Below are 27801 nucleotides of genomic sequence, written 5' to 3' on the forward strand. Positions count from 1 at the left end.
TTCTCCATCGACGAAAAGCAATAATACTGCAAATGGCCGAAACCTGAAACACATACAAAGACATACTGTGGAGAGAGTAAATGAGTTAATGCTTCGAATGCAGGCACGGGAAGAAAGCACGAACTCCACACAGCCAGGCACCTGGGAATGGAAATCCAAGCAGGTCCATGGCGCTGTGAGGCAGCAGTGCTGTGTCACCATGCCAGCCCATGATGGTTAATAGGATTCGTCTAGTTTCATGCTTGTTTTCGACAGTCAGTTCAGTGGAACACATTCATTCGGTCTGCGTAAGATTGGGAACGTTTTACAAAGCAGCAGATGGCAATTAAAAAGCAATAAGATGGAAAATATGAAATATGTAAGGTACTTCACGATAGAAAAGGAGATTGCAGGAGTTTGGTTAACTTCTATAAAAGGAAGAGGGCAAAAGTGAATATTGGATGGCTAGAACATGAGGCTGTCTATGGAGAAACGGAGAACAAACAATTCGTGGATGAACTGGGTAGGTTCTTTGCATCAGTCTTCAGAATGGAAGACACCAGTTTTATTTCAGAGTCTCAACAGAGTCAAGGCTCGAGATGAGTGTGGTGATCTGCACTGAGAAGAAGGTGCTGGGGAAGCTGGAATGTTCAAAAATGGGTAAATTATAAAAACTGGAAGGGTGACAACACAAAGTTCTGAAGGATATATCGGAGGAGATTGTAGAGGTTTTCGTGAATTTTCAGGAATACCTCACCTGGGAGAATCTCAAAGAACTGGAAGATGGGTAATGCAAAATCTCTGAGTAAGTAAAGAAGGAAAAAAAACAAATAATTCTAGGTTGGTTACCCTGTCATCGGTCATTATTAGGGTATTGAATCCATTATTAACATTGAGATTTCAGATACCTTGAAGGTGCATGGTAAAATAGGGATGAATCTGCATGACTTAGTCATGTGGAGGTCCTGCGTGACAAGTCTGTCAGAATCTTTCAGAAAATACTTAGCAGGTTTGACAATGTCGGACTGAGATTTGAGTGGCTAATAGAAGGTCTGTTAAATTTGCTTCTGTGTTAACTGAATATTGTTAATTTATTCGTTACAACTTGAATAGGCGGTGATACAAAAACAATTGAAAATGTAAAAACAATCAAATACAAAACTAATTAAATAAAATAGGAATGGAGGATCAGGTGATGCGTTGCTTCTTTAAGATGTGGGAGCTGGTGGACCCCAGTGTAGTTCCCAGTTAACATATCTGTGGTGAGTGTTGGTTGCTGGATGAAATCTGGCTCAGAGTCGTTGGGCTGGAGTCTGACCTTCAGAAATTGCGAAACATCAGGAAAAAGAGAGATCTTGATGTTGGTGACAGGAGGCAGTCACACTCCTTAGACTAACCAACAGAAATTTAGCGAAATGGAGGGAGTGGCTGTGAATCAGGAAGGAAGAGGGATCCAGGGTAGCGTTGCGGAAGCCTGAGCACCTAATCTTGTTTATGAGGTTTTCTGCATGTGTGGACAGGAGAATGAGCTGCCTGACTGCTGCAATATGGATACAGCGAGCCAGTCAAGAAGGGGAAGAGAAGAGAAATGTTGTTGTAATCGGGGATAGCATAGGTAGATGCAGTGACACCTTTCTCTGAGCGTGTTTTGAGAAGATTTGTAGCTCAGATTGAGGTTCTCCATGTAAGTTTGCTCGCTGAACTGGAAGCTTCATTTTCAGACGTTACTAGATACCATACTAGATAATATTTTCAGTGAGCCTCCAGCCGAAACTTCGTCCAGTGGCTGACTGAAGATGTTACCTCGTATGCTGATGAAAGGTCTGAAAATGAACCTTTCAGCTCAGCGAGCAAACTTATATCCGTACACCTTTCCCTGTTGCAATGATCGAGAATGCTGAAGGTTATGTTGCCTGTCTGGTGCTTGGTTTCTGGATATCTCAGAGGGACGTGGAGTGGTAGGGCCCACGTAGGCACCAACGGCGTAGATTAAAACGATGGCAGAGTTTCTGCTGAAGGATATGAAGGTCTACAAGTTAAGTTAAAAGCAGAACCAAACATGTAACAACCTCTGGATTACGACCTGAACCACGAGCGAGTTGGCGCAGTGTCAATAAGAAAAAGCAGATAAATGCGTGGCTTAATAATTGTCATGGAAAAATCGGTTTGAATTCTTGGGATATAGGCACCAGAATTGGGGAAGAAGGGTTCTTGTCCTGTCTTTGTCTTTACCGTGCTGGAACCAGAGCCCAAGTGAATCGCAATGCTAGGGCTGGAAAAAAGGCTTTTAACTAACTATGGAGCTTCTGTGTGTGTGTGTGTGGGCATGATATCAGATATAGGAGATTTTAGAAAACCTGAATTAAAGTGTGCGGAACTCAGGAGAGGTTATTAAAATCTCCAGCGCAGACATAAAAAAGGACAGAGTGTTTGGAAAGGGTTTGATAATCAAACGACAAGCACATTGTGTAATTGAATGAAAACAAGAACGGCTGGTTAATACCGAACTTCATGTGATATATCTGAAAAGATATTCAAGAAAAGGAATTAGCTAAACGCACTTGTGTCTCAGGTAGAAGTTGGCAGGTATGACGTGGTTGCAAGGCGATCAGTATTGCGAGCTGAACCGTGGAAGCTATCCAGTCCATCAACAAAATAGGCAGGTGAGCAGACAGGGTGAGTTTGCCTTATTAGCAAGAAATGAAATGCACTCAATAGTAGGGAATGAAGGAGGGTCAGATGGTGTAGAATCTGTGAGGATAGAATTGTGGAACTAAATACGTAAAAACTAAACATAGTTAAATTTATGTACTCGCCTCCAAACAGTAGTCAAGAGCTGGGATGCAAGAATCACCAGGAGATAGAAAAGATGTCTTGGAAACGCAAAGCTACAGTGATCATGGCGTATTACAGTATGCACGTGGACTTGCAAAATTAGGTTGGTCGTGGATTTCAAGAACAGGGATTTGTGGAGTATCGGCTGCAGAGACTTGGATAACTTGCACCAACATGCAAAGGGATGCCCTCACGCCATTCCCGAAACTGGAGAAACCGAGAGAAGTTCAAAAGAGCAGTTGACCAGGGTGTGGATTCTGTAGGCGGAGGAAGATGGTGGTAACTTGTTGTGGTTCAGGCCTTTATTCCAGGAAGAGCCCTGAGACCACATGGTAGGTGATGGACGTATAAAGGGATTGTCCTTGCCTGGGAAATAGTAACAAGAAACGCGAAAGCTGTTGTCTACTGTCAAGGGAATCATGGATGTACGTGGGCTGGGGCTGGACCTGGCAGAAGATAGTCATGTTAGGAGAACATGATCTCTGTCTGGCAGGAGCAGGCAAAAGCAATGGGTCCGCTCGGCAGTTCTGTTTGTGGGTTTTCTGGAGAAGATGGAAGTAAACTGTTCTGTCAGTGAATCATCAGCTTGTGGGCTGATTGTTGGGATGGGAAAAGACAAAAATAAATGAAGTCAGTTATCGCAGTTGATGCAATGGTCTGATGTGCCATGGTGGAGTCATGATCCAGGGAAAGATCGGCAGAGGTATCTGACAGCTGGCGCTCAGCCCCTGCAATACAGAGGTCAGTACACCAGACTACAACAGCACCACCCTTATTGGCACAGGCTTCAAAGCACAACCAGGCTCGGATCTGAACACATGGAGTGTGTTCTGTACAGAGGGTGATTGGTTCGATTGAGAGAAGGGGAAGCAGAGAAATTTTGGCAACAAATGTTCTCAATAAACAGATTGAGTGCAGGAAAAAGCGCAGAGGGAAGGGCCCAGTTGGAGGAAGGGTGTTGGTGCTGGGTGATGTCGTCTGTTGGACGCAGAGAGTATTCTTGTCCAACGAAGTTGGCACGGGAGAGAAGACAGTGGAAGGAGAATTCAACGTCATGTCGTGCCCGAAATTTATTAATTTGGGGCCGCAAGGGATTAAAATGAGACATTTGCCGGACGTCGAGTCCTGCATGTTCTCCATCTGAGAGTGGAAGGTTAGGAGGGATAGTGAATATATGACAGGAGGTGGGGTTGGGGGAGGGGATGGAGTACAGGGTACGGTTGGAGAGGGGAGGAAAGCTCCAGAGGGCCATGGGCATTCCAAAGTTTTTGCATATTGTAGGCTTTGATGCTTAAAAGGAAAGGAAAACAGTTTGCAACGTGAATGAGCAAGAGGATGAAACAGAATTGCAGAGTGGTGCAGCCTTAAGACAATGGGCCGTGATGCTGTTGGACAGAGAAAAATGTTGAACTCAGTATGACTGACATCGCATGATCTGTCCTCAGCAAGTAACTAACTGAAAACAATCGGGATCTTAATCTTATTGTAATGTCCTGTGTTCACTGGGGTAACACTCAACCAGCAAGATCTGACATTCCTGACACTTCAGACTTAACTGTGAAAACATAATACATATGTTGATATTTTTACAGGACAAGTTCAACCATTGTTTGCAAGACACTAGCAAGAGATAATTTATTTGTCATCCCTAATAAGCTCTGGGGACTATGTTGGGGATCTGCCTTCCTGAACCGCCTCTGTTTTAGTGGTGCAGATACACACACAGATTAAAGGTGATTACAAGATTTTTAGCAAATGTTAATGAAAGAACTATATATTAGTCCTCATTCAAAATGGCATGTTACTTGGAAAACAACTTGTAGATATTGGTTTACCATTACTCACTGAGGAAATTACCAACACAGAGTTTCCATCCGATTCCCATTGATCAGTCACATTTTACATTGATAATGATGGAAGTTACTTTGGTCCCACCTCAAATGAGATTGGAACATCAGCTAAAATAATAAAGAGCAAAAGGGCAGAATACATCTTGTTTGAACAATATGCTCACTGTCGTCACAATGTTTTAAGGAATATTGATGCTTGGACTTCTGATTCTGAGCAGGGGATGTTCTACTTGTGATGAGGTTGTTTGGTTAAGTGCTGTGACAGACAGAGGGAAAGAAGCTCCACTCTGTACCACGGGCAACGAAACCACCCCATTCATGGTGCATCTGAAAGTGGCAGACACACACGATTGCCTCATCCTGTTACACATTGATCATCTCAGTGTCATCATTTACTGATGACCAAGAGCAACACGGAAGCCAAAAGATTCCATCTTCCCTGTTGAAAACCAAAAAGTGAAACGGATGGCCTTTGGGAATTGAGACGAACTGGACAATTGGTGTAACTTGCAGTTGTGAGTGGCAGAAGAATTGTGTGAAGGGAAATCGTTTGTAGAAGGTACGTAGCAGCAGAGGGGATCATCTAAGGAAAGTCGGAAATTAAAGAAACAATACGAAAGAGGAGGAGAAGCGGCAGATGTGGTTTTATTGGAAAAAAAGGCTTATATTTGGAGAAGTGAGATCAGGTGAGAAAACATCACTGTTCAGGAAAATCATTGAAAATTAAGAAAAGCTTTCATCTCCCTGTTTTCTATCACATGATTCTTGTTGAGATTGTACATTCATTCTGTATTTCGGTCTCTCCATCGAGTTCGCCTCTGCTGTGGTCTCTCAACATTTTTGAAGTTTTTTTTCACAATTTGTGCAACAGTGGGCGTTTGTTTTCAGAAGTTACTTCCAATTCAAACGAAGTATGAGAATATAATTTCATCTTCTGAAATTTGTCTAGAATGTGCCATCTAATTGAATCTTTATCCTCATCTCACTCGTCCAGTCAACAAACAATGAATGAGCCTGTGTCCATCTTGACGATGACAAGATTCTTCAGCTCTGACTACTGCAGCGAAATTGACAAACAACACAAACCAGTGCCATGTAAAGTACAAATATTGAATTGCAAGGTACCAAGCCCCAGTCCATTCTAAATTATTTACAAGCTTAATGAATGCAACATGCAGTGGGGCACAGTGTAAAAGGTGAATTCAGCTCAATGTTAGAAATGCAATTTGTGGATCCCTTATAAATGACCTTAACTACTCACTCTGTAAATTCACCAAAATAAGAACAGCAAGAGACTGGAATTCTTAATTATTCTGTGAATAACAACTGGAGAACAGGAAGGAAATAAAGACATGCTTGTGATGTTCATAAATGATGATGTTGATAATGTGGAAGATGGGGGCAGTAGAATGATAAATCATGCTGTAGATGACACAATGATCAGCCGGGTGGATCGCAGCGAGGAGGGAAGTGTTAGCTTACAGGACCGAGCAAACCGATTATGCATATAGCCAGATCAATGGCCAATAAAATATAACGCTGGTAAATGTGAGATGATGCACAGCAGGAGTCACAAGATAAAGACAGTACTCAAACTATGAAGGGGAGGGGAGTTTGCTCGGCTTTTCTTTGCAATAGGAAAGGCTGAGGAGGTGTACTAAAGCAGAAAATGTAGGGACAGCATGAACAGACAACAGCTGCTCCCTGTAGTCGAAGGGTTAATAACAAAGGAACACAGATTTAAAGTAAGAGGGATGAGATTGAGAGAGGACATGTGGAATTTATGTGGAACCGGGATGCTGGTATGTGTCTCGAATGCACTGCCTCGGACTACGGTCGAGGCAGCTACTTCACAAACTTTTCAATGCCTTTGGATATGTACTTGTTGGTGCAGACTCAATAGGCCTCTTTTTCATTGTATGATTCTATATAGTTTCAGCCATGAATATTCTGGTACATTCTGAAGAAATAACCAATGACACTTGCTGGTTTGTTCCGTTGACTGCAATCAATCAGTGACTATGTTACAAAATAGCAAACCTCATGAAGCATCAGTATTTACTCAACCTACACCAGCCCAGCAATCTCTGGCAATATCCAGTATAATTCACATGCTCAGTGCACATATCGGCCAACAACAGGACTAACATTATTTCAGATATTTCCCCCAATTTTTTTTAGCAACAGCAATTTCATGGATGCAGCTTTTCCTTCATTATAATCGAATTTCCAACTTTAACGTTGTTATTTCTTTGAATCAAAACAAATCCCTTCCCAGGCGTTCGCTTTGATAAGCAGGACGTTTTCCTGTGTCTTCCTGTTCATCACAGCATTCACCACCCCACTGCACCTCAACATCCAAGACCAAATCATTTTGCGAACTGTTTCCTTGATCCAATTCTAAGTTTCTGTTATTTGAAAGTGTGATTCCAAATAGAACGTTAGAATTTGTGACATACCACATTGAGACAGGAGCGAAATACTAGTGTCCCAATTGAACCCAAACCCATTCTTCTACACCATATTACAGTCATCAGGTACTGCAGCAGGCTGTGTCCCTAATCTGAAATATGTTAACATGATTGAGAGTTTGCTGATGAGCAGCAAACAAGAATAGCTCTTTAATTTGGCCAGGCAGTAAGATCTTTCAAAGAGAAGAGAATCCAAAAGCCTTCCTTTATAATCAGTGGCATAAACAAAATCCAAAATAAAGAGAGCCTGGTACCTGGAAAAACTGCCATCGAGGAGAAAGCAGGCGGCTTCTTTAACATTCCATTCATCACCAGTAATACTGACTCACTGCAACATTGACACACAAGATACACTGCTGTGACACCATCCCAACAGCAGATTAACAATGCCAACTGAAGTGGAACCTCTCTCGGGCCATTAATGCTGGCCTAGCTCCGTTAAATTCCCAAACGAATGAAAAAGAAAACTCAATTTTCCAGTAATTATTGAAGACTGCATAGACATTTCGTTGATCTGATGAACCTGTCACTGTCTCCGAAGTTGTCTGATTTATTTGTAGAAACCATTCCGTGCAAAATTCAAAGGGTAGATCAACTGACAACTCAGGTCATAGGTTCATGTTTCAACTGTACAAAGCTTTCATGTGGCTGCACTTGAGGTATTGTGTGGAGTTCTGATTGTCGCATTATAGGAAGAATGAGGAAGGTTCGGAGTGGTCTCAGAGGAGATTTGCTAGGATGTTAGAGGGAAGATGTTACGATTAAAAGCTGAGGGAACTGAGGCTATTTTCGTTTGGGACAATAAGTTTGAAAGGTAACTTAATTGAGACGTATAATGTAAATTTAAATTTACTGAGGAGTGGCACGATGGCATAGTGTTTAGCCCTGCTGCCTCACAACGCCAGGTACTCGCGTTCGATTCCTGTGTGGAGTTTGCACGTTCTCCCCGTGTCTGCGTGGGTTTCCTCAAGGTGCTCTGGTTTCGTCATTTCGGGTTATTTGCTCATTGTGTTATGTGCATTAGCGATGGGTAAATATAGGCTAGGGGAATGAGTAGAAGTGGTTTACTCTGCGAAGGTACAGTGTTAATTTGTTGTGCCGAAGGGCATGTTTCCACACTGTAGAGAATCTAATCTGATGATTGGAAAACAAGAGCCTTTTTCTTCAGATGGTGATAACTAGCACGAGGAGATATGACTTGGAATTGAGTGGCAATCGATATAACACAGATGTCAGCGATTGTTCCATAACTCAGAGAGTAGTAGAGTCATGGAAAGACCGGTATGTAACAGTAGCAAATCCACCAAATGTAACGTCATTTATATGGTCATTCGATAACCATATGAACGAGGTTGGAATCGTGTAGGTTAGATGGGCTTCAGATTGGTTTCACAGGTCGGTGCAACACAAAGGGCCGAAGGGCCAATACTGGTCTATGTTCTGTATTCTATAATAGAAGGCAACAGAGCATTTTCGAAGCTGCTGAATAAGCAATTAAAATTCCAGGGCTCCAGTTCTCGAGGTAAGTGGGATGAATGTAGCTTGTTGGTTTTTGGCTGGAAAAGATATGTTGGGCTTATTGTTACGCAATTTGGCTCTATGACCTTCAATGTTAAAATCGAAAGATGCAATCTCACTATTTCCATCGCTGTTAGCAGCACATGTTGAGGAATACAATCTCCATGATCACACAGCATCCTGGCTTGTCCCTTCACTGTCACTTGCACAGAATCCTGTCCTGCTCTTTGAGACATATCTGTTAATGTCCCTGCACCACGAGGTCACCGCGATTCACCAGCATATTCTGAATGGAAATGAGACACAGGCAATAAATGCTAGTCTAGCTGATTGAATTTGCAGCACAAAAACAAAGGAAGGATAGGAAGGACGTGGAGTATTTGTGAAGGATACAAAAGCAGATTACCAGTTTACCTGCTTTAGATGTCCTGAGAGTGTGTTAGATTTTAGGTGAGATTGAACAATCTTGAATTGTTTTGCTAGAGTGTCAGAGGCTGAGGGAGTGACCATGCAGGGGTATATAAAATTTGTAGAGGAAAGGATAATGTGGATTACCGAAATCTCCCTTCCATTGTGGATGTGATAAATACAAAGATCCAGAGAATTAAGGTTAGATGGGGAACATTGAAGTGAGATGTTAGAAGGAAGTGTTGTTCTTTCCACACAGAAGATGGAAGATGTCAAACCAGGTAGGAGAAGCAGAAATACGAGCAATGGCTCTATTTGATTGGCATTTACACGGACACATAAGCAGGCAGATGCGATTAGTTGAGAAGAGCATCGTGGTCAGCAAAATCGAGGTCGGCCGAAATGACGATTGATGTGCTGCACTGTTCTATTGTCTAATCTTAGTGAACTATATAAAACTCTGATGGAGCAAGACATATTGGAAGCAGGGATGATAATTACCCCAGGTGAGCCGTCCAAAACAAGGGCCATTGCATGAAGTACAGGCAAGGCACTTGGCAATGATATGAGAATAAATGTCTGCATTTAGAGACTGTAAACCTGCGCAATTCTCTTCCACATAAGGCCGTACTGAAAATAACTAAGGCATTCTAGACACTAAATGGTTGGGGAGAGAGCAGGTGTTGGTGTGGAGTTAGAGGATCAGCCATTATTACAGGTAATTCTCCGATAACGCGACAGTTGTGTTACACTGGAAAGCAAAAATATAGAAACATGTGCAATATAAATACTGGGGCCAATGGAAACACAATTTAAGTGGTAAACTACCAAAACTATAGGTAAAAATTGAAGGAAGCCTAATACAACTGCTAGCATAGTCCAAGTGAATCTTTAAATGATATATTGCAATGGATTCATACAGTAAATGTAAGACTTTAACACTGAAGTCACTAACCACAGCACTGTAACGTCCACGAAGCTCTTCAAGAGACAGCGTGCGAGCTGACTGACCACATGATTCCGATACAGAATTCCAGTTCTCTCTAAAATTCTCCCCCACGTTAAAGTAAAATTCCTTCTATGTGTCGACTGCAATTCCCAGATCCAGGCTCAGTTTCAAGGTTTGCAGATTGGATTACAGTTCTGTTTTAGCTGAGCACTTTGCAGACAAAGATCCTGATGCTGGGGTTTGCTCAACAAGCTGGTGGTGGTAATGTATTCTCGTAAGAGTGAGCGGGAGCTCTCCGTATAATGTAAATTTTCATCACTCACTCATCCCTTTTCAGAAAAATTATGTTTAACAATTATGCATTATGGAATAATTATCTTTGAATTGAATATAGGACCAAAATTAAAGGGTGGAAGGGAATTAGGCAGTTTATATTTTATATTTTCCCGATGGTTAATCACATTAAGAGATGCGTAAATTGTGGGGAAAGTGTTTTGTGGAGATATTTGGTCATGAACTAGAATGGGGAAGGCTTTGTAGATTGAATGGCCTCCTCCTTTCCGAATGTTTCTATGTAGTCTGTGGGTAACTTCTGTAAATGGTGTCACAACTTCTCAGATGTTCGGAAAGAGACCACTGCAAGATCGGTAGGACTGTGTTTCTCATTCCCTTTTCCAATACCGAGGTTGGTGCTGGGTGTTCTGTTCTATTTTAATCGTTTAAGACGCTGGTGCTTTTATACTCACCAGTCTCATTCCTGAAGAAGGACTGACGCCCAAAACGTCGAATCTCCTGCTCCTCGGATGCTGCCTGGCCTGCTGTGTTTTTCCAGCACCACTCTTTTCAACTCTGGTCTCCAGCGTCTGCAGTAACCCAGGGATACACTGAGTTTTGTTAGAAACAGTTTCAAATTTCCAGACGATCTGTAATTTCCTCTTTTCTACGGCCCTCTCTCCTTCGACAGGGAGATTTTATTTGCCAGTTCTTGGGGACCATCTCTGACTTCAGTGATTCCTGAAAGATCACCAACAATACCACTAAAAACTCTTCAGGTATCTCCTTAAAACAATGTAGTGTTGTCTGTCTGGCTTGGGTGACATATCCATCTGTAGACTTTTCAACTTCCCCAGCACTTTCTCCTTCATGATGTTCGCTACATTTACCTCAGCCCCCTGCCACTCTTAAAGTTCTGGCAGGCTGTTTGCATCTTGCACCTTGAAACCTGATACAAATGTTTCTAACAATTCCTCTGCCATCTCTTTGTTTCCCACAACTACTCCAAGCTCATCTTCCAGTAGGACAATGTTTTCTCCTCTCTCCCTTGTTTCCCTGTTATATATCGAAAAGCCTCTTCCAGTCTCCCATTATAATACGACCAATCTTACCGTTCTATTCCATCTTATCCGCCTTATTGCTTTGGTGAGTTAACCTCCACCGGTATTTAAATGCTTCCTCATCCTCTGGATGCACAATAATTTGCGACATATTGAATGCTTACTCGTTTGATTTTATGGTTTCCTTGAATTATCTTAGTACTCATGGCTTCCTTTTCCTCCCATGGCTATGCTTCTGACTATTTGAGATGAATTTCTGCTATCCTCGAAACAGTCCGCGCACACACACACACACACACACACAAAAAAATGCCATTGCTGAGCCATGCTCTTCCCTGCTCGCATCTTTTTTTTCCCAATTAACTGTTGCCAGCTCCTCTTTCATGTCCTTGTACTATCACCTTAACTAACAAGAGAGCAATGCATGTTTATAAAGAAAGTGAACTGAAAAATGAGACGTGAAGAGTTTTGATTAATGGGACACAAAGAGAAAAAGAGAGTGAGAACATAGATGAGAAGATGTAAAAACAGGGCAAACCAAACCATCGACAGAAGAAAATGTACTTTCTTATTTGCTTACACAACTCCTGTGTATTGTGATCCTTTATATCGTATATGTACAAGAGAGTAATGTTAAATTGATTGGTATAATGCGATAGTTTTACCTCGAATGATGAGACATACACTAGCTGTTGACAGACGCAGCTGGACAATAAACATATTTAAATAGATATTTGTGGATCAAATGAGGCTTTAGTGTTTCATAAGATTTATACATTATATGAGTCATATTTTGTTAACTGTATTTTGTTCATTCCAAGTGTGTTGTGCATACATATGTAATCTTGCCCCCTGTACACACACTGATTAAACACTGCATATAAAATTATTTTTCCTCCATTCAAATAATTCAGTTTTGTTTACAATTTCTGACGCCACTCCTTCTTCTAAATGTCTTGTATTTCTTTTTGTGCATTTTATTTTATTCCGTCTATCAAGAAAAATATTGGTGACAGAGAGATATCACTTTATTCTTCCCCTGTCTCCACAGCCGCTGTCGCTCATTCCTTTCTGTTTCTTAACCAATGACACACACACACACACACACACACACACACGCACACACACACAAGCACACACACACACATATGTAGCCTCTGAGTCTTCAATTCCAATAAACAATGCAATTAACAACAATGTAACAACTACTTTTGGGCTAAATCACAAAAGGAAAAGGGTACAAACAGTGCAATTAGTTGTTTGCATCCTTTGAAACAAGTCATTGATGAGCATTGTGTTCAAGGTAAAGTATTGCTTTACTGGAGGAACGAGTGGAATGTTCAAAGAAATCTGCATTTCATGTGTTCAGGGCGGTGTTGCAGAGAAGCCTTTTGTAGATTGATAGTTGTTGAGATGGAGATGACCTCAGTGCAGTGAAAACTCGAGATTGGCTCTTAGGACAGCGGTTACAGAGAGTGGTTTATTTTGATAACGAAGCAGAACCGTCGAGTTTGTGAAGAGAAAGCATGACCTTTCCTCTCTACCTGTTATATTGTTAGCGGAATTGGAGATAAGCAATAAGAACAATAGGAGGCGATGACAGCATTCCACCCAGACCAAGTATTGTTGTTATCTTGAAAGTGATGGAGTGAAAGGGATGAACTGGAGCTGTTTGTTCAGTGACTGTGAATGACATAATTCTCTATGGAACCTAACTTAGTCATGGAAGAGTTTTACTCTTCTATTAATAATGGGCCTCTTTCACTGTGTTATCACATAATATCCCCGGCAGCATCATCCTCGACAGAAGATCCAGAGAGTGGCAGATTTCAGAATCAGAGAATATTAATCGCTAATGTGGATAAGTCTGGAATATTCTAACAATGAATTATAATCTAAGAACAATAGACTGGAATGCTCCAGCAATGGATCATAATCTGAGAACAATAGACTGGAAGGCCACAACAATGGACAAGGGTTTAACCTGGGCTCTGTACCATGTCACTAAACATCAGATATCATTACCATGGCGAATACGATGTGTGCTGCAGATTTTTCAGGCGGGTTACTTTCCCATCCTCGTTATTGTCGCTGTTCCTGGTAAGTCCATCTCTGTCCATTTATAAATTCTGTAAACCACTGTGAACGGCATCACTACGTATGTTGTCTATATTTGGCAAAGTGTAAACTATTTAATTTACTTTCAATCACAAACTCCGATGCTATTTCATGGAGTTCATACACTTCTCGTACAAACACATGAGTACGAACAAAGCATTAGTCAGAGGTAAATTTAGGATGGGAGGATTAGGTCTGCATGAGGTACTGTTCAGAGAGTTGGTGAGGACTTGTTGAGCAGAAGGGCCGATATTCAAACTGTTGGGATTTTATTGAACAGTTCCGCCTCAGTGATATTTCTGAATAAACCGTCATCTGCACCTTTTCGGTTGCACTTCTCTTCTCAGCACTCTTTCAGTTACAAGTGTTCCTTCAAGCTACAATGTTTCAACGTAATTTGATTCTAAATGAAGAGCTCTCAGATTAACATCGCCTCTTTCACCATAACTTGTAACCTCATACTCGGGAGATGACTTTGCAGTCAGTGACTTTGAAGTGATAGTTTTATTGAGCTGTTCGGATTCTGGAACTTTCTGAGTAGGAGAGGGTGTTGTGTCAATCGTCTCCCGAGTGCAGTGATTCGATTTTGATCGAGGCCATCTCCGCCCCCACGGAGGGGAATACATTAGTTCCTTCTCCACAGAAAAAGATACAGAAAATCTTCCATAAATTCTCGGAGACACAGTGATCGGTCGAAATCACAATCTGTGGGAGATTAGACTTAATAAAGAGATCTTAATCAAAAAACTAATTGAACTGAAAATGTGTAAGTTTCTGCATCATCCCAGAGTATTCAAGGCGATGGCAGTAGAGTAGGTGGAAGATTTACAGAGTCATTGAGCTCTGGAACAGAATCTTTAGTGCAACCAGTCACTGATTACTGTAATCCAAAATTCACCTCATCCCATATGCCGTCGTTCGGCCTATATTGCTCCAAACATTTCCTATTCATGTATTTAAAACTTTGTAACTACAATAAGGAATTATTGAATAACCTTCAAAACTGTTTTGACTGAAAGTTCTGCTTGCTGCTCACTAGAAAGTAGCTTTGAATGTCGACTCCGGTATCATTCTTCTTTCAGGTGTGAAACGTCCTTGGTCACCGTTTTTTTTTGTTACTGAGTAAATGCCTCATATGAAAATGGTAATTTGACAGAATGTTTCGATGGCTGTTATTCTGTAGATGGCAGTTCCTCTCTCGTTTGCAGTTAGTCTGTCTGACTTTCAAAATGCTTGTTATCTTTATAATCCAAACATTGGAATATCTAATTGTTTTGGGGTTGCCAAACAATGACTTCAAGCAAAATTCGGATTTAGTATCTTGACGGCAGAATTTAAACAATTAAAATCGAATTTTCGGTGAAATGTAAACCAACTGAGTTGTCTATTTCGCAGTGAAATGTAACGTATTCAAATGCAGTCTGAGACTGCTAGCTAGTCATGTGCCAGATTTTTTTCAGCTCTCAGTGCAAAAGACCATTCACTCTTTCTTAAAGTTACAGTAAACGTTTTCAACTTCATAACATCCGGGATCTGGTCCCTGCCCTCGTAAGAGATGAATGCATTTACACTCCTTCGGGTGTGTTACCCGAGAGTTTAATAATTTGACGTCGAGAAGGTCGAACGTAGAACATAGAACGTCACAGCACAGTATATTAATTTTCACCGTGGATGCTGCGCGGAACTGTGAACTTAAGCTGATGCCCATCTAACATACACCAATCCATTAATATTCATATGTATGTCCAATGCAAATGTATAGGCCCTTAACATCGGCAAGTCTACAACTGTTGCAGTGTGCCCTTCCCGACCCTACTGCTCTCTGCGTTACAGAAGAAAACTATTCCTGATATGTGTCCTAAATATATTACGCCTCAATTTAAAACTATTCCCCCCTCCTGTTAACGTTAACCATCTCAGGAAAAAGGCTCTCACTGTCCACCCTCTCAAACCCTCGGATTATCTCATAAATCTTGATTATTCACCTCTCAACCTTCTTCATTCCAATGAAAACAGTCAAAGTTCCCTCAGCCTTTCTTCATAGGACCTTCATTCAATACCAGATAACATCTTAGTCAGTGTCCTCTGAGGACTTTCCAAATTTTCTGCATGCTTCCTATAATGCGGTGACCAGAACTGAATGGAATACTCCAGGTGCAGTTACACTCGCGTCTTGTATAGCTGAATCATGACTTTGGCTCCGAAACTCAATCCCCCTACCAATAAATGCCAACACACCATATGCCTTCTTAATAATCCTCTCAAACTGCTAGGCAACCTTCAGGGATTTATGCACCTGAACATCGAGACGTCTCTGTTCATCTGCACTGTTAAGAATTTTACCATTAGTCCACCACTCTGCATCCCTGCTACTTCTTCCAAAGTGGACTACCGCACAACTTTCCGCATTAAACTCCATTTCTCACATCTTAGCAAAAATTTTCATCTTTTCTATGTCCCTTTGTAACCCATAACATCCTTCAACACGATCCATAACTCTGCCTGCCTTCGAGTCAGCCGCAAATTTATTCACCCATCCTGCTACTCCCACATTCAGATTATTTATAAAAATGAGAAACAGCATTGTCCGCAAAACAGATCCTTGCAGCACGCCACTGACAGCTGAGCTCCAGGATGAACTATTCCAATCAACCATCACTCTCTGTCTTCTTTCAGCTGGACAATTTCTGATCTAAAACGCCAAATCTCATTTAATCCCGAAACTCCGTATTTTGTGCAACAGCCTACCATGTGGAACATTAGCAAACGCCTTACTGAAGTCCATATACACCACATCGACTGCATTACAGTCACGAAGAACTCGATAGGGTTAGTGAGGCACGATCTCCTCTGCTCAAAACCGTGTTGACTATCCGTAATCAATTATTCCTTTCCAATGATTATGAATCCTAAATTTTGTCACCATTTCCAACACTTAGTCACAACTGAAGTAACGCTTACTGGCCAATAATTACCATGGGTTGTCCCGACTCCCCTTCCTACACAAGGGAAAACATTTTCTATCCTCCAGTCTTTTGGCCTGTAACTCCATATTCTCACTAACATTGCCTTTTTCTATTATGAATACTGACGAAGAGTATTCACCCAGCGTTTCCTCTATGTCCTCAAATTCCAAACACAACTTCTCACTACTATCTTTGACTGGCCCTAAGCTTCCTCTCGTTGTTCTTTTAGTCCTGATTTATCAAGAGAAGGCATGAGAATTTTCCTTGATTTTATCAGCAAACAACGTCTCATGTCCCCTGCTGGCTCTCAGCCCTCTCTTAGATCTTTTTTGGCAAACTAATAACTCTTATGCCCCCTACCAGAGCCTTCACTTCTCATCCTCACATACGCTTTCTTCTTCCTCTTAACAAGAGCTTCAAATTCTTCAGTACACCATTGCTCCTTCTCACTGCCTGATTGGTATGTACCGTACTTTCCAAAGACTCGTAGTAGCTCTTCCTTGAAAAAGATCTACATTTCAAATGTGTCTAGCAGCTGCAGTTTCATTCACCGTCCTATGCATCCTAAGTCTTAACTGATCGAATTATAATTGCCGTTCCCCCACTTAAACTGCTATCCCTGCGCTATATATCTATCCTTGCCCGTTGCTATTACAAACATAATCAAATTGTGGTCACTATCACTAAAGTGATGACCTACATCCAAAAATAACACCTGGTCGGGTTCATTCCCCAGTATGAAATCCACTGTGGCATCGGTCCTTGTTGGCCTGTCTACATACTGTGTTAGAAAAAATCTCCAGCACACATTGAACAAAAAACTGACGCATCTACACTAATTGAACATCATATTCCCAGTCAATACTGGAGAAGCTGAAGTCCCCAGTAATAACTAACCTGTTATTCCCACTACTTTCAAGAATCATCTTTGCTGTCCTTTCTTCTGCATCGCTACAACAATTCAGAGGCCTCTCTAAATCTTCCAATAGGGGGATCTCACCGTTCCTGTTTCTCACCTCAACCCAAACTACCTCAGTGGATGTGTCCTCAAAAGTTATCTAAGCTGCTGTAATATTACATTTGATTAACAATACCACATCCTGCCCCGCTTTTGACATCTTCTCTGTTCTTCCTGAAACCTCGAAAACACAGAATGTGCAAGAACTATTCCTGTTCCTCCTCTACACATATCTCTGAAACGGCCACAGCATCGAAATACCAGGTCGCACTCGATGCTGCAAGTTCGCCCACCTTATTCGGGATGCTACTGGCATTGAATTGCACACATTTCCAACCGAAATTCAGATTGCCTGTGCCCGGTCTCAATCTTGAAAACCTATTCCTGACTTCACTGATTATGTTTATAGGCTATAATCAGGCATGGAAAGAGTTAAGATCTAAGTTTTGTGCAGGCAGGGAAAGATTTGCGTTCTGAGTTTTGTGAATCAAAACGCTCAGCTGAGCATAACACTGATCAGATAATTTCTAAGTAAACAATGGCGTGCTGGAGGCTGGAGTAATATATTAACAATATGGAAAAACATTAATTCTGATGAGGCATTTAACAATATGAGGCAGCATTCAGTTTGTGAGGTGAGTTTAACAAAGTGAAAAACATTCATTCTGTGAAACTAGTTACTCATTGTGTAACAGCATATGGCTCAAACTTTAATGCCAATGATCACCAATTGTAATGGTCACCTAATCAATATGCATGTTGATTTATCTCGATGCTCGTCCCTGCAATATGATTGTATAGTGTTTTGGGAAAGTGCTGTTCCAGAGAAGACCGTGAGCTCATGTCTTTGTGCACACGGGCAATCATTCTCTCTCCTTCCAGAGCCCAGAATAAAGGTGAAGGCGGTAAAACCTTCATGAGTCTCTGAGCGTTTTGCTCCGTCTGAGGTGTGAGTGAAGGAGACGGGTGACCCCGACTTTCCTGTTTCTAACCTCAGCGCAAATCACCTCAGTAGATGAATTCGCAAATGTTTTCTTGGCTGCTGTAATGCAACTCTTGAATAACAATGCCACATCGTCGCCCTCGTTTGACATCTTCTCTATTCTTCGTGAAACACCCAAATCCCTGAATCCGCAACAACCATTCCTGTCCCTTCTCCAGCCATGTCTTTGAAATGGCCAGAACATCGAAATCCCAAGTCTCAATCCATGCGAGAAGTTCACCTACCTTAATCCAGATGAGACTGGCATTAAAGTACACACATTTCAAACTGACAAGCTGATTGCAGTGCGCTCTTGCAATCTTGTGAAGCTACCTCTGACGTCACTCACGTCTATTTCCTTTACGCTGGAACTATAATTCAGATTCGCACTCCTCTGCTGCACTCATTTATGCTTCCAGGGACAACATTAACGAATTAGACCACGCCAGGATGTTAGTAACCTACTGGTTCAGGTGAAGACCATGCTGTTTGTAGAGATATCGCCTTCCCCAGAAAGAACTCCAATCAGCCAAGAATCCAAAACTTTCCATCCTATACCATCCCTGCAGCCACCTTCACAGCTCCTCTCTCCCTGTTCCTCACCTCACTGGCACGTGGCAAGGCCACAAACCAGAGTTAACAACTTTTTTTGTTCGATGTCTAACCTTCCATTCTAGCTCACTGAATTTCTTCCTTCTTATGTCGTTAGTGCCCGTGTGGACCATGACTTGGAGCTGTTACCCCTACCCATCAAAATTCACAAAACACTATCAGTAACATCCAAGACCTAAAGAGAGAGCTCAGAAGAGCCAGGAAGAGACATGAAAAGTTGTTGGCGGAGAGGATCAGTGTAAACCCTAAGGTTCGTTATAGGTTTTAAAGGATTAAAAGAATGAGGATAGTAAGATTAGGGCCAATCAAGGATAGCAGTGGGAAGTTGTGAGTGGAGTCAGAGGAGATAGAGGAAGCAGTAAATGGATATTTTTCGACAGTGTTCACTCGAGAAAACGATAATGTTTTCGAGGAGAATACTGAGATACAGGCTACTAGACTAGGTGTAACTGAGATTTACAAGGAAAAGGTATTAGTTTGAAAATAGACAAGACCCCTGGGCCGGATGGGATTTATCCTAGGTTCCTCGGGAAGCCAGGGAGGAAATTGCTGAGACTTTAGCATTGATCTTTAAATCGTTATTGTCTACAGGATTAGTGCCAGAAGACTCTAGGATAGCAAATGTGGTTCCCCTGTTCAAGAAGGGGAGTAGAGACAACCCTGGTAATTATAGACCAGTGAACCTTACTTCAATTGTTGGTAAAGTGTTGGAAAAGGTTAAAAGAGATAGAATTTATGATCATCTAGAAAATAATAATTTGATTGGGGATAGCCAGCACGGTTTTGTGAATGGTCGGTCGTGCTTCACAAACCTTATTGAGATCTTTCAGAAGGTGACGAAACAGGTAGATGAGTGTAAACTGGTTGATGGGGTGTGTATGGCTTTCGAGGCGTTCGATAAGGTTCCCCACAGTAGGGTATTGTACGAAATACGGAAGAATGGGATGGTGGAAGATATTGCTGTTCGGATAAATAATTGGCTGGCTGAAAGAAGGTGGTGGTGGTGGTTGTTGGGAAATATTCATCCTGGAGTCCAGTTACCAGTGGTGTCCCGCAAGTGTCTGTGTTGCGTCCACTGCTGCTCGTCATTTTCTTAAATGACCTGTATGAGAACGTACTAGGGTGGGTTATGAAATTTGCAGACGACACAAAGTTCGGTGGAGTTGTGGATCGTGACAAAGGATGTTGTAGATTACAGAGAGACATAGATAAGCTGCAAAGCTGGCCTGACAGGTGGCAACTAAAATTTAAACTGGACAAGTGTGTGGTGATTCACTTCGGTCGAGTAACTGGAATGACAAGTACTGGCCTAATGGTAAGATTCGTGGTAGATGAGCAGAGAGGTCTTGGTGTCCATGTACACAGATCCTTGAAAGTTGCCACCCAGGTTGACAGGGCTGTTAAGAAGGCATACAGTATTGTAGATTTAATTATGAGAGTAATCGTGTTACGGAATCATGAAGTTATGCTGCAGCTGTACAAAACTCTACTGCAACCGCATTTGGAGTATTGTGTAGAGTTCTGGTCACCGCAGTCCAAGAAGGATGTGGAAGCTTTGAAGAGGGTGCAGAGGAGATTTACTAGGATGTTGCCTGGTATGGAGGGAAGGTCTTACGAGGAAAGGCTGAGGCATGGAGACAGATTTCGTTGGAGAGAAGAAGATTGAGAGCTGACTTCATAGAGACATATAAGATAATAAGAGGGTTAGATAGGGTGGACAGGGACAGCCTGGTGATGGCGCGCACGAGGGTACAGAGCTTTAAATTGCAGGGTGATAGAGAAAGGCCAGATGTCAGAAGGAGTTTCTTTACTCAGAGAGTAGTAAGGGTATGGAAAGCTTTGCCTGCAACGGTAGTAGATTCGCCAACTTTAACTACATTTAAGTCATCATTGGACAAGCATATGGACGTACATGGAATAGTGAAGGTTAGATTGGCTTCAGATTGGGCGGCACGGTGGCACAGTGGCTAGCACTGCTGCCTCACAGCGCCAGAGACCCGGGTTCAATTCCCACCTCAGGCGACTGACTGTGTGGAGTTTGCACATTCTCCCCGTGTCTGCGTGGGTTTCCTCCGGGTGCTCCGGTTTCCTCCCACAGTCCGATTATGTGCAGGTCAGGTGAATTGGCCATACTAAATTGCCTGTAGCGTTTAAGTAAAGGGTAAATGTAGGGGTATGGGTGGGTTGCGCTTCGGCGGGTTGGTGTGGACTTGTTGGGCTGAAGGGCCTGTTTCCACACCGTAAAGTAATCTAATCTAATTGGTATGACAGGTCGACGCAATATCGAGGTCCGAAGGGCCTGTACTGCGCTGTAATGTTCTCTCGTCGATGTTCTAAACCCTGGCACATGGGAGACAGCACAGCAAATATGAGTCCCTCTCAATCCAAAAAAATCTCTTCTCTGTCTCCTTAACTACGGAGTCCCCAGTGACAAAGCTCTGCTCCTCTTCCACCTTCCCCGCTGAGCAACAGGGACACAATCTGTGTGAGATTCCTGTACCCATTCTTACCCCTGATAAGTCGACGCACAAACAGTATACTTGTTGCTGAGGCAGCCCACCATCGGAGATCCCAGCACTGTCTGCCGGATTCCTTTCCCCCCCGCCCCTTGACGGTAATCCATCAACATTTTTCATGTGGTTGAGGAGTAAGTACCTCCCTTGAATGATTCTCAATAACCCCCCCGTACCCTGAATGTGAGAAAGAGAGCTCACAATATAATACATTTCAGTGCGAGTCAAATTTTGAAGCAATTAATTTTATTGCAATGTTCTTGCAACTAGGGGTGTCAAGCAAGTAGGCACCCCACTCCAGAAATTACTCCATAATTTATACAGTTTAATTTTCGGTGCTTGCCCGTTTACCTCATTGGCCTTCAAACCTATCAATATTCCTTATTGTGTTCTGCCCCTGCCCAGCTGCGCTCCGCCCTTGTCTATTTCTCCCCCTACTCCAAGCCGGGCGAGCCCCACTCCTATCCTTTATTTGTAATGACTTGGCTTGCTTCAGTGCTGACATGAGGGAAATGTGCTGAGCTTGGCATATCCTGATGTTCTTTTCACCATATCTGTTTTTCTGTAACATCTTCCATTGTTTGCAGGCACATTTCATTCCTGTATTCTTATTTTAGCGAATGAAAAGTAAATACGTATTCCTTCCACATAGTTTTCATTCCTTTGTTAGATTATTTTATTCAATAGCAATTATTAATTTGGCTCAAACAATTATATGCAGACGTTAATAAGTAATTACGGTTGCAGAAGTAACACTGCTTTACCTTTATTCCACAATTTCCCCCTTTTTCTTTAATTATCATTTGTTATCTTGTGCATTTTTTTCCTTATACGTCACTTCCAAATTGATCAGCATCTTTTCTGAAAGTTCATTTATTTTGGAAATCTCCTCGAGGTCACTTATTCCCTCATTGTTTAACAGGTAGACCCCTTCCCCCCGATTGTTCTTTTGAGGCATTTGTGTGGCCAAAGCTGTTTCAATCAACCTTTGGGTAATCCCCCGTGCACAAGATGTGATGCAGCAGCCTATTGCGATTAGTTCTCCCACCACGACGGTCGAGGAGGTAAGGAATGAAATCACCACACCCTTCCACTTTCCAAACCACAATTCTCGCCACCCGGTGAATGATGTGCTGACCGCTGAATTTTCAACTAGTTCTACAGCGAATGCTGTAGGACCTTGCAGGGCTCGACTAATAGACCCACCTGTGGCTGTGTTATTTGGACCGAAGTTACAACAGTTTCCTCCTAACATTACACACTCTCTCTCCCTTTTTTCTGATAGAGCCATTCTATTCCCATGCCATTCTGCTGGTTGCATCAATTTGTTCGGCTAAATCTTTAATTGTGTCTCTCGTGTAACTGATGAACCTTTGCTGATTATAGAAATAATAATTTATCCAATTCACATTTTTGTTGACAGTTACCCATCAGAACAGAATTGATTCAAAGCCTGCCCTGTTCTGGTTATGAGCCTTGAACTCATCAGGTACCCCTCTTGGGATTACTACAGAGTCTAGATATACCAGATCATCAAATGAAGGACCCAATAGTGATCTCTTACTTCGTCCCCCTTCCTTTACTATCTCTTTCTTTTCAAATGCCAGGGTGAACAGAATTGCCAATTGTACAATTTCAGACATGCCCCTCCAACCTGGAGGTAGGGTGGGTCTGAATATTTTCCCTCCGCAATACCACCACAGATCTGCTCGGGGAATCCTTAATGCTGAGTAGTCCCCTCCCTTTTCCATCATGGGCTCAATATCGGTACATGATTTCAGCTCCCCCAAATATCTGGACCGATCTGTTCCTCGCCTGTTTACACACGATGTGTGATTTCCGACTACGACAGAAAACGTTGTAACGTTTGGTTGTAACCAAGGTGAAAGGCACAGAATTGTGGTCACCATCACCAAAGTGTTCACCCACTAACAAGCCCATCACTTGTTCCGGTTCGTTACCAAGTACGAAATCCAATATGGCCTCCCCTCTGGTCGGACAATCTACATACTGAGTTAGAAAATCTTCCTGGACACACTGCACAACACTGCCCGATCCAATCTACTTGATCAAAAGAGCTTCCAATCAATATTTGGGAAGTTGAAATCGCCCACTAAATTGACTACTAACCTGTGGCTTCTGCACCTTTCCAAAATCTGTTCCCAATCTGTTTCTCCACATCTCTGCTGCTATTGGGGGCCTATAGTAAACATCCAACAAGGTGACTGCTCCTTTCCTATTTCTAACTTCAGCCCATACTACCTCCAAAAGCAGATCCCCCCGAACTGCCTTTCTGCAGCCGTTATACCATTTCTAATTAGCGACGCCACCCGCCTCCCTTTTTTACCACCCTTCCTAAGCTTACTGAAACATCTGTATCCAGGAACCTCCAACAACCATTCCTGTCCCTCTTCTATCCACGTTTCTGTGATGGCCGAAACATCGTAGTCCCAAGTACAGATCCACGCCTTAAGTTCACCCAGCTTATTTCTGATACTCCTTGCGTTGAAGTATACACACGTGAACCTATCTCTGTGTCCGCAAGTATTCTTTGTCAGTGCTAATTTCTCCACAGCCTCCCTACATTCTTGGACATCCTGACAAACAGCTAAACTACTTGCTGAACTACAAGTACGGATGCCATTCCCCTGCCAAATTAATTTAAATCCCCCCAAAGTGTGCTAGCAAACCTACCTCCCAGGATATTGGTGCCCTTCTGATTCAGGTGCAACCCGTCCTGCTTGTACAGGTCCTACCTTCCCCAGAATGCAGTCCAATTGTCCAAATCCCTGAAGCCGTCCCTACTACACCATCCTTGCAGCCACGTGTTCAACTGCACTCTCTCCCTATTCCTTGCCTCACTGTCACGTGGCACCGGCAGCAACCCAGAGATGACGACTCTGTCCGTCTTAGCTTTTAGCCTCCAGCCTAACTGCCTGAGCTCCTGAATACCCTCCCCACCCCTCTTCCTACCTATGTCGTTGGTGCCAACGTGCACCACGACTTCTGGCTGCACACCCTCCCCCTTAAGGATTCTGAAGACACGGTCCGAGACGTCTCGGACCCTGGCACCCGGGAGGCAACAAACCATCCGAGAGTCTTGCCCATGTCCACAGAATCGCCTGACCGTACATCTAACTATAGTCTCCTATAACGAGCGCTCTCCTCCTCTCCACCTTTCGCTTCAGAGCCTCAGAGCTGGACCTCGTGCCACAGACCTGGTCACTGCAGCTTACCCCTGCTAAGCCTTCGCCCTCAAAATTATCCAAAGCGGTATACTTATTGTTTGAGGGGAACGACCACAGGGGATCCCTGCACTGCCTGCTTCCTCCCCTTCCCACCTCTAACTGTTACACAGCTACCTCTGTTCTCTGGCGTAACTATGTCCCTGTAGCTTCTATCTATCTCCCTCTCAGCCTCTAGAATAATCCTCAGTTCATCCAACTCCAGTTTCAGTTCCCTAACGTGATCTGTGAGGAGCAGGAGCTCACTGCACTTCCTGCAGATGAAGTCGGCAGGAGCATCGGTGGTCACCCCGACCTCAAACATCCTGCAGGAGGAACATTCCACTGCCTGCGCTGCCATTGCCTTTGGCTTAAAACTTGAGGAAGACCTTGCTGTCATCCTATCGACTAGGAAAACTACGTCCTCTTTGTAAGGTCCCACCTTTAAATTTATTAAGGATTCCTGGGGGGTCTCAGGTGGCAGGAACCCCCTGACAACTCTATTCTTCATATTAACGGTACTGCCTTTGCTTCATTTTTCAGATGTGTACACTCTCTCTTAAAGTGACCTGTCTTTCCACAGATATCATCCCGCCTGTGGGGATTTCCATTTTGATCCTTGTTCCTGTCTACCAGACCCCTTTTAAAATCTCCTCACTGATCTCATCTCCTCCCTTTATTTTCAACATGCTGCCCACCACCATTCCGGCTTTCTTATCCTCTTAGGTTTGTCCTTTTCTTCATTACCTCATCAAATATGTCATTATTTTTGCCTTCTGTTTCTGCTTCTCACGTTACGTTGCCAGATCAATTGTTGAGCCGATTTAACCAATTGAATAGCTTTCGGGCTACCAAATGGCTATTCTTCATCACCCACTGTTTTGTTTAGATATTGATTTTTTGAAAGAAATATTGCAATATTTCTTGCTCCCTGTAACCTCAAATACCAGGAGCCTCTTCTCCCTGTAACTTCACCCCGTAACATCAAATACCTGTAATCTCAAATACAATGTATCAATTCAAATTTTGGTAGAAGATTTGTAATTCGGGTGCTCATTGTTGTGGTTATTTTCGTCGAGCTGGGGATTTCTGTTGCAGACGTTTCGTCCCCTGTCGAGGTGACATCCTCAGTGCTTGGGAGCCTCCTGTGAAGTGCTTCTGCGATGTTTCCTCCAGCATTTATAGTGGTTTGTACCTGCCGCTTCTGGTTGTCAGTTCCAGCCCTCAGCTGCAGTGGCCGATATATTGGGTCCAGGTCGATGTTCCTATTGATTGAATCTGTGGATGAGTGCCATGCCTCTAGGAATTCCCTGGCTGTTCTCTGTTTCGCTTGTCCTATAAAAGTAGTGTTTTCCCAGTCGAACTCTGTGCACTCACAACAGAAACGGTAATGCAAAGATTAGAACAAACAGTCTTACCGCAAATTCAACCCAAACTCTGGGTTAGATGTATGGATGACACCTTTGTAATCATTAAAAACACAGAAATAGAGAACACACACCGGATCATCAACGCCACACTCAGAGGAATCCGATTCGCTAGAGAGGAAGAAAAGGACAACCAACTCCCATTCCTGGACGTGATGGTAGAGGGAACACCTCAAAGGTATACAGGAAAGCCACACACAGAAACCAAGTCGTAAACTACGAAAGCAATCACCCCACCACACAAAAAAAAATAATTTGCATCAAGACACTGTTCAAAAGGGCCAAAACACACTGCAGTACTCCAGAACTGCAAAAAGAGGAAGAAGAACACCTATACAATGTATTCGCCAAAAACGGATACCCCACAATTCCATCAACAGATGCCGAAGGGAAAGTCAACGGAATGAGTACGTGCCACAGCCCAAAGGACGAGTCACACTACCATAAATCAAGAATATTTCAGAACTGACAGTCAGACTACTGCCACTGCTCGGACTCATAACAGCACACAAACCAACAGCCACTCTCTGACGATAACTCACCAGGACAAAGGACCCAATACCTAGCATGAGCAAATGACAATGTAGTATACAAAATCCCATACAAGGACTGCACAGAACACCACATAGGACAAACAGGAAGACAGCTAATGATCCGCATCCATGAACACCAACTAGCCACGAAACGACACGACCAGCTATCCTTCGTAGACACACACACAAGGTGACAAGCAACAAATAGAAAGGAGCCTCTTTCTTCCTGTGATCTCAAATACAATGTATCAATTTTTGCTTGTATACATTAAAGCCTTTTCCTAAATATACATTTTGGAATCTTACGTGTTCAGTATTTAACATTTAAAATGTAAAATGCATACAGATCCCAACTTTGAAATCCACTATAATTACCCCGTTTTAGTACCTTGATTTAAATCCAAATTTTGGATTATGGTGCTGGAAGAGCACAGCAGTTCAGGCAGCATCCAAGGAGCTTCGAAATCGACGTTTCGGACAAAAGCCCTTCATCAGGAATAAAGGCAGTGAGCCTGAAGCATGGAGAGATAAGCTAGAGGAGGGTGGGGGTGGGGAGAATGTAGCATAGAGTACAATGGGTGAGTGGGGGAGAGGATGAAGGTGATAGGTCAGGGAGGAAAGGGTGGAGTGGTTAGGTGGAAAAGGAGATAGGCAGGTAGGACAAGTCCAGCCAAGTCATGGGGACTGTGCTGAGCTAGAAGATTAAAACTAGGGTGAGGTGGGGGAAGGGGAAATGAGGAAACTGTTGAAGTCCACATTGATGCCTGGGGTTAAAGTGTTCCGAGGCGGAAGATGAGGTGTTCTTCCTCCAGGTGTTTGGGCGCTGAGAGAGCGGTGGTGAAGGAGGCTCAGGACCTCCACGTCCTCGGCAGAGTGGGAGGGGGAGTTGAAATGTTGGGCCACGGGGCGGTGTGGTTGATTGGTGCAGGTGTCCCGGAGATGTTATCTAAAGCGCTCTGCTGGGAGGCACCCAGTCTCCCCAATGTAGAGGTGACCGCATCGGGAGCAACGGATACAATAAATGATATTAGTGGATGCGCAAATAAAACTTTGCTGGATGTGGAAGGCTCCATGAGGGCCTTGGATAGAGGTGAGGGAGGAGGTGTGGTCACAGGTTTTACAGT

The sequence above is a fragment of the Chiloscyllium punctatum genome, chromosome 19, assembly GCF_047496795.1.
Source record: "Chiloscyllium punctatum isolate Juve2018m chromosome 19, sChiPun1.3, whole genome shotgun sequence".
NCBI classification, from domain to species: domain Eukaryota; kingdom Metazoa; phylum Chordata; class Chondrichthyes; order Orectolobiformes; family Hemiscylliidae; genus Chiloscyllium; species Chiloscyllium punctatum.